This window comes from Oryctolagus cuniculus, chromosome X, assembly GCF_051225735.1.
Source record: "Oryctolagus cuniculus isolate XC-2025 breed Fujian yellow rabbit chromosome X, ASM5122573v1, whole genome shotgun sequence".
Taxonomy (NCBI): Eukaryota; Metazoa; Chordata; class Mammalia; order Lagomorpha; family Leporidae; genus Oryctolagus; species Oryctolagus cuniculus.
In genome coordinates, this window is record NC_142888.1 from 69,859,873 (window position 1) to 69,875,964 (window position 16,092).

General features: G+C 39.8%; 1 long non-coding RNA gene across 2 annotated transcripts in view; it reads left to right on the forward strand.

Moving 5' to 3' along the window:
- The first annotated feature begins 254 nt into the window (after positions 1–254).
- Positions 255–16,092, forward strand: part of LOC103351912 (uncharacterized) — a 47,677-nt gene continuing 31,839 nt past the window's right edge. The window contains exon 1 of one of the 2 annotated variants that reach the window (XR_016228475.1): positions 255–951. This is a non-coding gene — a long non-coding RNA (uncharacterized LOC103351912). The remainder of the gene's footprint in view (positions 952–16,092) is intronic. The other variant, XR_011385626.2, reaches the window with a different exon arrangement.

The window sequence follows — 16,092 nt, forward strand, 5'->3', positions numbered from 1 at the left end:
CGAGTGTTCTTCCAAGATAAGATCAGGTCTCCCGTAAAATTTCCGATAGTTTTAAACTGAAAAGCTACGACACCGCGGCCGAAGGTGCCTTTCGTATCCCTATATCCTGAGATTGCATCTAGTACATATCCTTTGTCACATATAAAATATACCTCACATATAACATGCTAACCGCTATCTAGTGTTTCCATTAACACTCGCGCCATTAGAGATGTTTCACAGAAATTTTTGCCTTGCATCATCTTTTGTAAAATCAGTAAGAAACCTCATAGTCAAAATACGTATTTCGCATCCACAGGACGGCCAGCCTTCCCATTTTTGTCTTCCCCCTCTAGCCTAACACTTTCAGGCGCATGATGTTAACACCTCAGCTGAACGCCCGCCGCTACTCCAATTACCCACCGCGCTACACGCTTCCGCCCTTACACGATTATAATGATCTCCAAAAGGTATTTTAAAAGTCCTATACCTTTTTCCTTCAGCCGTTATGACTTAAACGTTGAGAACTGAGGGTCAGGGATAAGGCGAAATCTCAGGAAGAGGAAAGGCGGAAGGTGGAAAGGAGTCCTGAGGCCTAAAGAAAGAACTAGAAGCTTAGGGCGCCAACGGAAACCCTCATGCTCTCTTTAGATTAACTTTGCGCGCGAAAACAGCTTCCAGAGAGAGACAGAGGGTGGGACCTCTTGCTCTCAAGCGCTGCAACGCCCCCAGGCGACGGGCGCCCAACCTAACCGACGCTGCTCAACGCCGCCATTGTGGCGTAGCCCAAGCCCCGCCCCTCGCCGCGTGCACACGGCTCTGCCCCTTGCGGACCAGGAGCAGAAACAGGAAGTGAGACGGCAACCCGAGGAGCTTGGGCACTGGGCGGTCTGGACCAGGCCGGGGCTCTTAGCCATTGCTCTGGGCAGTCTCCTGCTGCGGAAAGCTGCGGGACTGTGTTGAATATGGAGAGTATCCTTTGCCGTCCGAAAAACTGCGGCTGGGGCCTAGGGAACGGCAGAAGGGCTGGGGTTCCGGCGGGGGGCGCCTGGTGGTGACCATTTCTGTCCAGTTGAAGAGTAAGGGCGCTGGCGCCGATTGGTAGGCGCCAACAGTTTCTGTTTTTGTTTTCTGGGAGCTGCTGGCATCCTGCAATCTGGGGAGGTGCACTATTTGAGGATGCATCAGGAAAGCCTCTGAACTGGTTTTGGGAGATGATTGAGCTAGAACCCTACTTATTGAAAGCTGTCCACCGTCCTTTCGGTGAATTTGCCTTCTTCCTGGGAAATTAGTGAGAAGTGCCGCGAGAAGAGAGGCAGCAGGGACTTGCTAAAGGTTTGGGGCGGCGGTGTAGGTTCCCGAATGGAATATGAGGGTAAACAGCTTCTGTCTTACTGCCTTTCTCCCTTTGTTAGGAGGGAAGTGACTGGTAGTGAGGCAAAGCGCTTACTGTCATCTGGCCCTTTAAGCTAAGAAAATGCTTGCTTGTTGGTAACAGTGCTTGTTGACTTAACATCTGGAGAAACTCATACAGTTCCCTAGAGCTTTAAGAGCCAACAATTGCACCTGCGTCCCCATTTAAGCATTGTGAGGGGGCTTAGAACCCAGCTGCATCAAGCGCTGACTTGGAGAAGGATGCGATTGTTTTTCACTGTCGCTGTAATTCCTTCTTCTTCCAGGAGTTGGCATTACAGAAAATAGAGCAGCTTGTTAGCATCTTGCCACTGAATGAAACTTGGAAACATGACAAAATGTGTACAGCAGTAATTGTTTGATAGCTCATGTTAAAGCTCATTGCACTTTGTTAGTTTGTAAACCTGACGTTTACTAAGACAGTAGGTGAATGGGTTAAGGTGTAAGACAGACTCAGAATAGCGTTAATGTTGCATCATGTGCCCGACTGGCCAAAATCATCCATTAAAAAAATGTGAACCTTTGGGGCAGGGACACAGATAGGCTCTTTGCATGAACAAAGTAAATGACTCAAAGGCCCACTTATCACTGCAGTACAAGGCCTGAGAAGAAAGTACAGGTGTACAAACATCATACAGAAAAGAGCACTGAACTGTGAGTCAGGATGAATTTTTAATCCCAGTTACTCTTAAGACATCTGTGAGTTAGGGCAAATCATAATGCCTCTGCCATGAAAAGTTTACTCATCTGGGAAACACACTAACTGACCTGCAACCTTATAAGCTGTTGAGAAGACGAAATGAAAGTGCTTGCTAAATTGTAATGTTTTGAATATGCTGCTAGGAATTAGGAAGAAAAAGAGTGGGAATTGTTACCTGTTTTCCAAGAACTTTTGAACGGATTTGAAGTAATGGTTCTCAAAGTGTTGTTGTTTCCTACTGTAATGTAAGTTAGTTTTGCCCTATTTAAGCCTCCCCTATGAGAGTCCCGATAATAACAGGATAATTGGTTGCTGATTTCCACTATAAGGAGTTCCTGACTGTAGTCAGAGTTAACGGTGCTGCTTTCAATAGTTTAATACCTACTACACAGAAGTCCCCATCTTCCCCTCAGTCAGATGGAAGTCAGGAGGTTGAACTTTCTTCATACCATCTGGCTGTGATTATTTCCCTTGGTACATTTATAAAGACTGTCATGTTTCACGGGTGTAGAAAAGAAGGCAATGGCCTTTCTTCCATAAATACTTTGATCTGAAACTTGGGAATCTCTTATTTGTCACCTATATAAAGTGCAAAAATCATATTGTTATGGTATATAAGACAAAATTTCCTAGTGGTTCAGTTAGCACAGTAATTCTGACTGTGTCTTCGATAGGCAAACACACTGTGTAAAGCAGTGGCAAATCTCAATTTAAAACACTAGATGAGGGGCCAATATACTGGCACAGCTAGTTAAGCCACCACCTACAATGCTGGCATTCCCTATGGGCACCGGTTCCAGTCCCAGCAACTGCAGTTCCGATTCAGCTACCTGCTAATGCCCCTGGAAAGGTAGCAGAAGGTGACCCAAGTGCTTGGGCCCTGCACCCAGGTAGTAGTTCTGGGACCCTGGCCTCAGCTTGGGCCAGCCCAGGCTGTTTTGTCCACTTGAGGAGTGAACCAGTGGATGAAAGAAATCGCTCTCATGCTTGCTCTCGTTCTCACTCTCACTGCCTGTTGAAATAAATCTTTTTCTGAAAAACTTGATGAAATGCACAGGTTTTATTGTGACATAGTCATGTAGGTGTTTTGCAGATATGTAATTAAAGTAATATGTGACCGATATTCACACAAGGTGTTGTATTTAATTAACTATATAAAGGAAAGATGAGGGGGATGTAATTAAGGGATACTTCTCTGGCTCTTGCTGCTTTTTTGTTTGTGGGTTTTTTTGTTTGTTTGTTTTCCTTTTATAGTACACTTATGCTCTGTTCTCGTTAATTCAGTTTGTTCTTCAGACTTTGTTCAAGGATGATTCGTTTATAGGCAGCTTTCTGTCTTCCTAACCTGCTAATTTACCATCCGTGCCAAACCTAGGAATATCAGAGTTGCACTTCACATCAGTAGCTACTTGGGACTCCCTTCTCCATCTGCTTTCATGCTTGTTTTTAGTACTTTCTCCATTGTAGAATGTTGACTTACCTATCTCTTCCATTAGAGTAAAAGTACCTGGAACATGGGGTCATTACCTTTAATCTTTGGAACTTCATTTCCTTTACTGCAGTGGGGCCATGGTGGGAGAAAAGGATGCCTTTAGCTGAGCTGTTAAGATGCTGGTGTCTGACCTTGAAGTGCCTAGATTTGGTCCTGTCTCTGGTTCCTGAATCCAGCTTCCTGCAAATGTGGACCCTGGGAGGCAGAGTAAGGGCCCAAGTGATTGGGTTCCTGCCATCCACAAAGGAGACCTGGATTCACTTCCCAGTTCCTGGCTTTGGCCAGGCCCAATCCTGACATTGTGGAATGAATGAGCAGATGGGGTCTCTCTGCCTCTGAAATTTAAATTTGTCTGTCTGTATGCCTGCAAGATTTGAAAAGTAAATGTCATTGAAAGACAAAGCAGTCATATAGAGGTAATATTTTTAAAAACATGCTGGGAGGGGCCGGCACTCTGGCTCACTTGGTTAATCCTCCACCTGCGGCGCAGGCATCCCCTATGGGCATCGGGTTGCTCCTCTGCCAGTCCAGCTCTCTGCTATGGCCTGGGAAGGCAGTGGAGGATAGTGCCAAGTGCTTGGGTGCCGCACCCGTGTTGGAAACCAGGAAGAAGTACCTGGCTCCTGGCTTCGGATCAGCGCAGAGTACCGGCCATAGCGACCATTTGGGGGGTGAGCCAATGGAAGGAAGACCTTTCTCTTTGTCTCTCTAACTGTCTAACTCTGCCTGTCAAATAAAAAAACATGCTGGGAGCTACAAAAGGGAAAAACTCTGATGCCTAATGCCACTTCTTCACATGAGATGAATGGATAAATAATCCCATTACTTTTATTTTTTTCCAGGCATGTGCTGGTGCAACATTATTTTTTATCCTTCCTCTTACCTCCTTTTTTGAACCTTTACTTCTATGCATGCAGCAGATTGCATAAACCTGATCTTGGCATTTGAAATGAAATAGGATCTGCCCTACTATGTTTGGATAACTTATTTCAATGATACATTGGAACATGAGATTTCTACCATACATTTCCCTTTTTTAAAATTTATTTATTTGAATGGCAGAGTAACAGGGAGAAGGAGAGACAGTGAGAAAGAACGTGCTTCCATTTGCTGGTTCACTCCCAATATGGCTGCAAAGGCCAGGGCTCGGCCAGGCCGAAGCTAGGAGCCTTGAACTCCATCCAGGTCTCGCATGTGGGTGGCAGGGACCCAAGTACTGGGCCATCTTCTGCTGCTTTCCCCATCATATGAGCTGGGAGCTGGATTAGATGTGAACTAGCCAGAAATCAAACCAGCGCCCGTGTGAGATGCCAGCCTTGCAGGTGGCAGCCCAACCCACTGACTGTAACACAATGCCTGCTCTAGAGATTCCTTCTGTAAATTTCTATAGTAAATGACCAATGATTTTTCTGCAGGAGGAAGACTGAATTGAATTTGATCTTAAAACAAGGCTGCTTTAATATACCCAATGTGTTGATTCGTTTTTATTGAAATTTTACTGCAATAATTTAGTAATACATATATGGATGTTTTGGAAGCACTGTAAAAATACTGTCATGCGCCTGTCATCACAGTAACTGCAACTACATAGAATGTTTTAAGGAGACATTTTGACTTTTGATTTCATTTCTAACCGTATTGCCCAGTTAAGATAGGTGAATTTGCAAAGTCTTGAGGAGATAATTTTAAAGCTGTCATTTACTGAACACCTACTGTAGGGTAAACATTGTTTTGGAGATTTGTATACATTATGTCAAATCCTTAATGCAATGCTTTATGACAAGTCATATGATCTCCATTTTATGGAAGAGGAAATCAAAGCTCAGAAAGCCACAGTTTGTAAACAAAGAGTAAAAGATTTGGCTTGACTCCAAAATCTGTTCTGTTTTTACAGTGCTTCCAAAAGGTACAGCATAAGACACGTTTGACAGAGTTCTAAGTGTCTTGGAGAGCTACTTTTTCTGTGTATTGATATTCCACTTGAGATTTTGCTTTAAGAGGTGTTAGAAAAAACATGCATTTACACAATCACTTCTGGGAAGACCTAGCCTAGATTCTCCTGAAGATGTGTCTTATTCACAGACATTCCCTATTAAAAGGTACATCTATTTAGTGCAATGCTTAAAATTTATCTGCTTGACAGAGTTACAGAAAGAGAGGGCTGGGGAGAGTGAAAGAGAGAGGTCTTCCATCTACTGGTTCACTCCGGAAATGGCCACAGTCGCTGAGGCTGGGATAGTCTGAAGCCTGGAGCCTAGAACTCCGTCCAGGTCTGCACTTGGGGGCAGGGACCCTAGGGACTGGGTCCATCTTCGACTGCTTACCCAGGCGAATTAACAGGGAGCTGGATCAGAAGTGTAGCAGCCAGGACTCTAACCAGTGCCCATATAGAATGCTGGCATCACAGGCAACAGCTTAACCTGCATCCCACGTTGAGGTACCTGAGTTCAAGTTCTAGCTCCACTTTTTTTAATGATTTTTTTATTTGAAAGTGGAGTTAAAGAGAGACAGAAAGAGAATGAATCATCCGAACTCTAGTTCACTCTCCAAATAGTCGGGGCTAAGCCAGTCAAAACCAGATGCTTCTTTTGGGTCTCTCATGTGGGTGCAGGGGTCCAAGAACCTGGGCATGTTGCTCTGCTTCCCAGGCATGTTAGCAGGGAGCTGGATCAGAAATACAGAAGCCTAGAATGGAATCTGTGCACATATGGGCTGCAGGCATGGCAGGCGATGGTTTAACTCATTACACCACAACGCTGGCCCTCCAGTTCTGCTTTTGATACTAGCTTCCTACTAATGCACACCCTGGGAGGCATCAGGTGATGCCTCAAGTGCCTGGGTCCCTGCCACCTCTGTGGGAAACCTGGCCTGTCCCAATCCTGGTTGTTGCAGGCATTTGGGAAGTAAACCAGCAAGTGGAAGATCACTGTCTGTCTCTCTGTGTGTGTCTCTCTCTGTGTCTCTGCCTTTTAAGTAAATAAACATTTTAACATACATAAAATAGACATTCATGAAAAATGAAATTTTTTTGGCACAGAAAATTTTTTAAATCCGTGCATACCTGGGATCCTTAAAAATTAATGGAAAATTCATATTGTGAAAAAATGTGCATGGACATCAAAGGATCTTTCTTGCACCAAAATAAAATTGTCTTTTAAATACATTTTCCATGAATTACTTGTTTAAACTTTACCCAAAGTGTCAGTTACCTTGTCTCTCCTTGATATTATAGTATAAGAGTAAAGTCAGGAAGCTCATCTCCATATTAATTTCTGAATGTATAAAACTATTTGGAATAGAAGTCTATTAAAATTCATATAGCCTTAAATGTACTTCTAGCCTTGGCATATAAAATTTCTTAAATTGAAAAGATCTTGGCTATTGTGTTTGTGCTCTCTGAATTTATGAAATTAAGTGTTATGTTACAGCTGTAGTAGTCAGAACTGCAAGTTACTGTTAAGATTTCTATACTTTGTGAGTATTTTTAAGTATTTATGTGAAAGGCAGCCATCAGAGAGGAGGCGAGAGACTGACCTTCCATGCTTTGTTTCACTCCCCAAATGGCCCCAGTAGCAAGTTTGGACCAGCCAGGAGCTAGGAAAACCATCCTGATTTTCTCCCTGGGTGTCACAGGCAAAAGCACTTGCATTATTACCTATTGCCTTCGCAAGCACATTAGCAGGGAGCCAGACTCAAAGCAGAGCAGCCAGGATTGAAACTGGCACTACAATATGGGATGCAGACATCACTAGCAGTGACTTCACCTACTGGACCACTGTGTCCATCCCCATACTTTGTATTACCAATCATTGTTGCATTGTATGAAGTACTTTTCATAGTTAAAATATTCCTCTGGCAATGAAATCACTTTTTATGTTATTTGAAAAGAATTCAGAAGTACTCAAGAGTGTGAAGTTTTAGATTGCTTTTATAAGTCCCATATCTTTTCAAAGAGAATATATTCCTGACATATCTTTAGCAATAATTTGATTATTTAGGAAAGTAACTGTTTACATATTACTCCAGAAAGAAACCTTTTTTTAGAAACATTTTATTTAATGAGTACAAATTTCGTAAGTACAATTTTAGGAATATAGTGGTTCTTCCCTCCATGTCTGCCCCCCCCACTCCCATCCCACCTTCTCCTCCCTCTTCCATCCTATTCTTCACTAAGATTCATTTTTAATTAACTTTATATACAGAAGACCAACTCTATATTAAGTAAAGATTTCAACAATTTGCAGCCACACACACACACAAAATTTAAAGAACTGTTTGAGAACAAGTTTTACAGTTAATTCTCATAGTACAAGTCATTAAGGACAGAGGTCCTGCCTGGGGAGTAAAGTGCACAGTGACTCCTGTTGTTAACTTTACAATTAAAACTCTTAGGTATGACGTCAGTGATCACTCAAGGTTCTTGACATGAGCTGCCAAGGCTATGGAAGTCTTTTGAGTCTACAATCGCTGTCTGTATTTAGAGTGGGCCATAATCAAAGTGGAAGTTCTCACCTCCCTTCAGAGAAAAGTACCTCCTTCTTTCCACTGGGGTCTCTCTCACAGAGATCCTTCATGTAGGACATTTTTTTGCCACAATGTCTTTAGCTTTCCATGCCTGAAATGCTCTCATGGACTTTTCAGCCATACCAGGTGCCTGAAGAGCTGATTCTGAGGTCAGAGTGCTCTTTAGGGCATTTTTCATTCTATGAGTCTGCTGTGTGGACTGCCTCCCATGTTGGAGCATTCACTCCTTTTTAATTCTGTCATTGCAAGCAATACTGCCATAATAATTTTTGTACATATTTCCTTTGTAAACATGAGACATTTGGGGCATATACCTAGGAGAGGTATTACTGGGTTGGAAAATGTGTATACCTTCAATTTTCCATGCAGATATTGGTATTATCTGAAAATAATGATGGTCTGATGATTTCCATTGTAATTCATCTAATTCATGTACCTTTTATTCATTTGGCTTTTCTTATCATACCTGCTATGATTTTAGGACAATGTTTTAATAAAAGGAAATTAGAACAGCATCATTTTCCTGTTACCTATTTTAGAAGAAATTTTAATTGTTCACTGCTGAAAGTTATGTCTGCTGTATTTTTGGCAGACATTTTTCAGGTTACGGATGTTTTATTGCATTGCTAATTTTCTGAGAGTTCAGTAATGAACCACTCATCTTGATGAATCCATAAAATGTTAAATTTTAGTTAATTTTTTTTCTTTTTGTGTATTGAGATTATCATTTATGTTTTATTTTTCTTTTGTGGTTAAATACGTGAACAATTTGTTAAATGCTCTGTCATAATTTTGTTCCTAAGGTACACTCATGATCATGAAGCATTTTTTTAAAAATTTTTTAAGGTATACAAATTTCATGTATTTATATATACAGATTTAAGAACGTGGTGATACTTGCCCCCCTTCCTCCTCCTCCCCCTCCTATTCCCACTCTTAATTTTTACAAAGATCTATTTTCAGTTTACTTTAAACTCATAAGATTAACCCTACACTAAGAGTTCAACAAATAATATGAAGAAAAAAAAACCCTTGTTCCTCAGTAGTAGAGACAGGGATATAAATAATCATTAAATCTTAAAATGTCAGTTTCACTCCTAAACATTTACATTTTAAGTGCCTTTAATACATTCTGTGGTTGCTAATATGTTGAGTGTATTTGTGTCTCTGTTTATAAAGAAGATGGTCGTGAAAATATCTATTCACATGCTCTGTGGCCTTTTCTGGTTTGAGTATCAATGTTGAGAAGAAGTATTATTTTTCTGTTCTTTGAAGTTTTGGGTAATATAGGAATTGGATTTTCTTAAAAGATTGGTATAATGCACTAGTAAAATGATCAGGGCCTGCTGCTTTTATTTATTCATTACTTTATTTAGATGTTAAAATGTTTAAGGTGTTGAATTAGGAATCTAGAGTTACTCAGATTTCTTTTTCTTTTTGAGTTTGTTTCAGTGATCTAGGATTGTCCATTTTGTCTAAGACTTACAATTGGAATAATATTCATAATGTATTACTTATTTGAAAGAGAGAGAGAGAGAAGGATCTTGCATCCATTGGTTCACTCCCTTAATGTCTGCAATAGCTGGACTGGGCTAGGCTGAAACCAGGAGCTCAGAACACAGTCTGGGACCCTCACTTGGGTGACAGGGACACAATTACTCAAATCATCACCTACTGCCTACCAAAGAGCATGTTAGCAGAAAGCTGGGATTGGAAGTGGAGCCCATTGTCAAACCCAGGCACTTCAGTATGAGTTGCAGGAATCCCAAATGCAGCATCTTAACCACTACACCAAATGTCTGCCCCTAGTAAATTAAAAGTATTTTATTGCAAAAATTAAAAGGAAAAATAAAGAAAGGCAGGAAGAAGGAGGGAGGGTGGGAAGTATCATATGCTTAAAATTGTATACATTAAATCTGTTCTCCTTGTATAAATATCTCTGCTGTATCTACACTTATTTTTATTTTATACTATTTATGCGTTCACTTTTCTTTGATCAGTTTCTACAGATATGTTAATTTTCTTTCTCTTTATTGAGAACTCTACTTTGAATATTTTAATCCTACCTCTTGTATGTTTTCTATCATTTTCCTCTGTGGTTTTTGGGTGTGTTCTATCCTATTCCTGACTATGTGAAATTAATGCTTACCATATTAATGTTTTTCTTACATTGCTGCCTAACATGAGGCTTTTAAGGCTAGAGAATTCTGTGTATGACATTAGCGATGTCTCACAAACCACATTCTATTCATTTCATTTTCACTCAATTCTACATCTTTTTAAAAATGTTCATTATAATTTCTTCCTTAACCTATTTGTGGATATAGTGCTTTTTTATTTCCAAATATATATTTTATCAAAATTTTAGCATAGTTTTAAATTCCTGGAGGAAAATTGTGAAGAGAATTCACATACTCATTACCTAAGTATTGAGTTAGATTAACAGGTTTGACTGTGATCTTATTTCAGATATCTTTATGCCGCACTGCATAATGAGTTTCCATATATCTCGTATGCTGAAAGATGTATATTCTCAAATTTTATGTACAGGACTGGCTATCTCAAATTTTATGTACAGGACTGGCTATTATATACTTATTAAATTAAGTTTCTTAATACAGTCTTTCATTACTCCTGTATCCTTATTTAGTTCTGTCAGTTAACTGAATCTCCCAAGATTTATCTGTTTTTCTGTCAGTTTAATATAGATACATTGATGCTATCTTAGAGGTACTTAGAAATGTATAATTATTTCATCAACTTGTGAATTTACTTTTTATCACTTTATAGTAGCCACTTTTAAAAAATTCTGATACTGCTTGCATATACTGTTTTGATTGACACTAATTATGCCTGAATAATTTAGAATAGTATCTCTCCATTATACCTTTTCCTGTCGTTACATCTTACCTTGATATGTCTTTGTTTTAAAGGCCTGTTTAAAACACATAGCTGTAATTTGTTTCATTATTTTCTAACCCTCCTGACATTTGGGGGCTGTTTCTGTTGTGTTATTTGAATGGACTATTTTCTCTGTGATTCACTTCTCTTTGCTGCCCTCTTTTGGATTTATTAAGTAGTTCACTCCATTTTTGCCTCTACTGTTTTGGAAGTTACATACTACCCTTTGGATTGTAATGTGCATAGTTAACGTAAAAGTTAATTAGAAATGCTTTCCTTCTGAATAATAAAAATGTTGCAAAATATTTAATTTCAGTCATCTCATTCTCTCTTACATGTTCCATTTTCTGTTTATGTTTCACCTCTTTTTCCCCCAAAGAGGCATTATGATTATCTGATGTAGTTAATATTTCTCCAGATTTATCCAGGGGTTCACCAGTCTCATTGCTTGCCATACTTTCATTCCATCAGAACTAATTTTGTTTCTTGTCATGTGCAGTTGACTTTTGTTATTCATGGATGCTGTATTTGCAAATTCACCTACTTGCTAAATTTTGTAACCTGAAAATCAATACTAGGGGTATTTTCTTGATCATTCTAGGACAAGTGCATAGCAGTGAAAATTTTTGTCACCCACTGTGCATGTTTTCACTTCATGTCAAGCAAGGCAATAAATACTCTCAGTCTTCTTATTTTAACTCTCACTATAAACAGCTGTCTTTTTTTGCTATTTAGTGCCACATTTTTTGTATTTGTATTTTTTTGTTGGTGGTGGTGATTTCACTGTTTAAAATAGCTCTCAAGGGACTGGCGTTGTGGTACAGCAGGTTAAGTCACCGCTTGTGATGCTGGCATCCCATATCGGAGCACCAGTTGAAATTTTGACTGCTCCTCTTCTGATCCAGCTCCCTGTTAATGGACGTAGGAAAGCAGCAGCAGATGCCCCAAGTCCTTGCACGCTTTCCACCCATGTGGGAAACTGGGATGGAGTTCCTGCTTCCTGGTTTCAGCCAGGGCCAGCCCCAGCTATTGTGGCCATTTGGGGAGTGAACTAGAATGTGGAAGATCTTTCTCTTTGTCTCTGTCTCCCTTATCTCTGTGTCACTCTACCTTTCAAAAAGCATAAATCTTTTTAAAAATCATTCCCCACATGCCTGCAACAGCTAGAACTGGTCCAAGCCAGGAGCCAGCAACCCAGGGTGTCAGGAACTCAGTAACTGAGCCCCCTGCTATCTCACAGGTTGCTTCAGCAGGAAGCTGTGTCAAAAGCAGAGTTGAAGGTAGGACTCAAACCCAGGCATTCCAGTCTGGGATGTGGGCACTCCAAACAGTAGCTTAACCCTTTGTGCCATAACAGCTGCCCCTTAGAGTTGTTTTAACTTTTGTATCCAGAAATTTACTGTGTTGTATCTAGTGTGGATCTATTTTTATTCATCTTGATTGGAGTTTTGGTGTTTCCTGAATCTAAATGTTTATTCTCTTCATTTGTTTATGGAAGACTCCTGGGTGTTTTCTCTTTGAATATCACAATCTTCTTTATATTCTTTTTATTATGTCTTTCTGGGATTCCAGATGTTAAACCTTTTTATTGTGTTTCCTTTATCTTTTATTCTCTTCCATATTAACAGATATTTTCACTGCCATTGTAATTCAGATCTGTATTCCAGTTTGCTAATTTCCTCCTCAGCTGTATCTAATTTTACCATCTATTGATCTAAACCTGTGGGAATCTTGAACTTCTTGAATTAAGGACTACTTTAAGTTAATATTATAAGGTAGTGTTTCCAAGATCATTCCAAGATCATTCCAGTGTTATATATTTGAAACCCAAATCCACATGAAGACATGGATGTGATTATAGATTCTCAGAGAAATTTTGCTCCTTTTCCGACTTCCAAGCTGAAGCTCAGACGGTTAATTTTGACATCTTCCTTTGCCAGCTAATGAGGTTTTTTTTATACCTGCCCGTGTGATACTGTTGTAGCTTTATTCAGAAAGCTCAGTTCCAACACTTCACCATAGCCATAGGGGTCTTGGGGGCTTCAGATTTGATTCTGTTCCCTAAGATTTCCCTTGATTTTTGCAAGTTAAGCTCTGCATTTATAATAAAAGGACTTTTATTGCAATTCTGTAGTATTTCAAATTGTTTTTCCAAATCTGTAGTCTTCCATATTTCTAGAAGTTGTTTGTGTCTTTTTCTGATGAGATGATAAAAAGCATTATTGTATTGAATGGACTTTTGTAATATAAATCTGTTAATTTTGGAGTATTTATCTCTATAAGAAACTAGAAGATAGGAATTTGGGATGTTTTCACTGATCAATTTTTGTTTTTAAATATTTATTTATTTGAAAGGCAGAGTTACAGAGAGAGGGGGAGAGACAGAGACAGATAGAGATCTCCCATCTGCTGGTTCACTCTCCAAATGAGTGCACTGGCCTGGTCTGGGCCAGGTGGAAGCCAGGAGCCTGGAACTCCATCCAAGTCTCCCATGTGGGTCACAGCGGCCTGAGTGCTTGAGGCATGTTTTACTACTTTCCCAAGTACATTAGCAGCAAGTTGGATCATAAGTATAGCAACAAGGACTCAAACCAGTACACACATGGGATCCCAGCATTGCAGGTTGCAGCTTTTACCTGCTGTGCCAATGATACTGGCCCCTCAATCTTAACTATTAAATAGGACTTGGCTGTAATAGACATTCAGTAGTCAGTCCTCAGTATTTTCAGTTTATGGCAAATTTCAGATTTAAGGAAAGCTGAGATCATTCCTTTAAAAGATAATATGTTAATTATATGAACTCACATAAAAATATGCCTTTATACACTGTGGAGTAGTGGGTAAAGCTGCTGCCTGCAGTGCCGGCATCCCATATGGGCACCAGTTCAATTCCCCCCCACTCCACTTCCAATCCAGCTCTCTGCTATGGCCTGGGAAAGCAGTTGAGGATGGCCTAAGTCGTTGGGTCCCTGAACCCATGTGGGAGACCCAGAAGAAGCTCCTGGCTCCTGGCTTCAGATTGGCGCAGCTCCGGCCATTGTGGCCATCTGGGGAGTGAACCAGCAGATGGAAGACCTCTCTCTCTCTGCCTCTCCTTCTCTCTCTCTCTGTAACTTTTACTTTCAAATAAATAAAATAAATCTTTAAAAAAAAAAAAGATGCCTTTATAATTCGGCTTTTAACTATAGTGACTTTTCTTGTAGGGACAGGGTTTATATTTGTGAGATGATTTAAAATGAAAATTTCATTTCTTTTTATTTATTTTCATTTATATTAGTGATTATGATATTCATCAGCGAACAGTTTCTTCTCACTTGTCGCTCCCCCTCTTCGTGGAGGAGCAACACTGAACCCTGCCTAGGCTTCATATCCGAGTCACGGCACCATTATGTCGCTCCCCGTCTTCGTGGAGGAACGACACAGGACCCTGCGCTGTTCTTTCGTCTGCTCGGCCCTTCCCGGGTTTGCTGCTGGTTCTTCCCGGGTTGGCTACTATCCCTTCCACCTCCGTGGAAGGGCGGTTCCCCCTGCCACATTCCCCACTTCCGCAGGGGAGCGGCACACCGCCGGCCAGCTTTCTCGGGGGCTGCACAGGTGTTCCCCTTAGATGTTCCTCTTAGATGTTCCTGGTGCATGTTGTCTCTCTCCTCCTTTATAGTCCTCCTCTGCCAATCCCAACTCGGCTGCCCACACGCCGAGTACGCTGCTCTCCTCCAATCAGGAGCAAGTCCTACAGTTTATTGGTTGAACTGGAGGCAGCTGTGCAGAAGCTGTTTACTTCTCTCCCAGCGCCATATTGTGGGAGAGCAGATGCATAGAATAAGTCTTAATTCCAGTAACTCAGTCTAGTCCGGATTGCTCCCCACATCACTTATCCTAAGTGACCTGTGGCAGTGTCTGGATATCTGGTTGTTTTATCTGGGAGAAGGAGGGTGCTACTGACATCTAGTGGGCAAGGGCCAGGAATGCTGCTATTTGTAGAACAGCTCCCACAATAAAGATTGGTCCAGAACGTTCATAGTGCTGAGGTTGAAAACGCCTGACGAACCATGTATATAAAAGGAGCTATAACTTTCTCAGTCACCTAACAAAGTATTAAATTATATAAATGTAAAGTATATTTTACATTAAAATTACACAAAAAATCATATGCATGCACTTAATTCTTAACAATTCTAGGTATATTTAGAATTTATACCCTAAAAACTACTCAGGGTAACATATTCTTCCCTCTTATTATCCATAAATAATTCAAACCATAAGCCATTGAGAGAAGAATAAGATAGCTTAATTTTTTATTTTGCTTTCATCAATAAATCATTTTTGTCTTCTGATAGGGATATAATTAATTCAAAAGTCAGTATTTTTAACTATGTGATGTATAACACCTTTCACAAAAATGAACCCTCCATCTTTTTTTTAGATGTCATGAAGAAATGCAGAAGAAAGGTTTTTTAAAAAGTAAATTTTACCTTTTTCTAAAGGCCAGAAAATATATAAAATTGTCCTAACCAGTGACATAACCATGACACATACTAGTTGATTTTTAAGTAATTCATGTTCCTTTGTCATATTAATGTGTATATACTTCATGTATATATTTAGGTCATGAACATGAAAAAAAATTATGATATTTACTCATTGGGGTTTTATTAGAGGGAGTACATCACTTTTGATTTTTTTTGTTTTGTTTTTTTTTGTTTTTTTTTCTTTTCTTTTTACACTTTTGATTTTTTTATAATTTAAAGTTTTTAATTTTGCATTTAAAGAAAATTTACAAAAATAATACAGACAGTGCTTGTATACCTTTAACCAAGCCTCTTCTAATACTAATGTCTTACAAAACCATAGTATAATTATTAACAAAAGGAAATCAACATCACTACATATTATTAACCTAAACTATAGAGATCTTATTTACATTTTATCAGTTTTTCCACCGATGCCCTTTTTCTCTTCTAGGTTCCAATCCAGGATCACACATTGCATTTAGTCACTGTGTCTGCTTAGTCTTCTCTTTTGTGACAGATATTCAGTTTTTACTTGCTCTTAAATAACTTGACACTTTAAAAATTTTATTTGA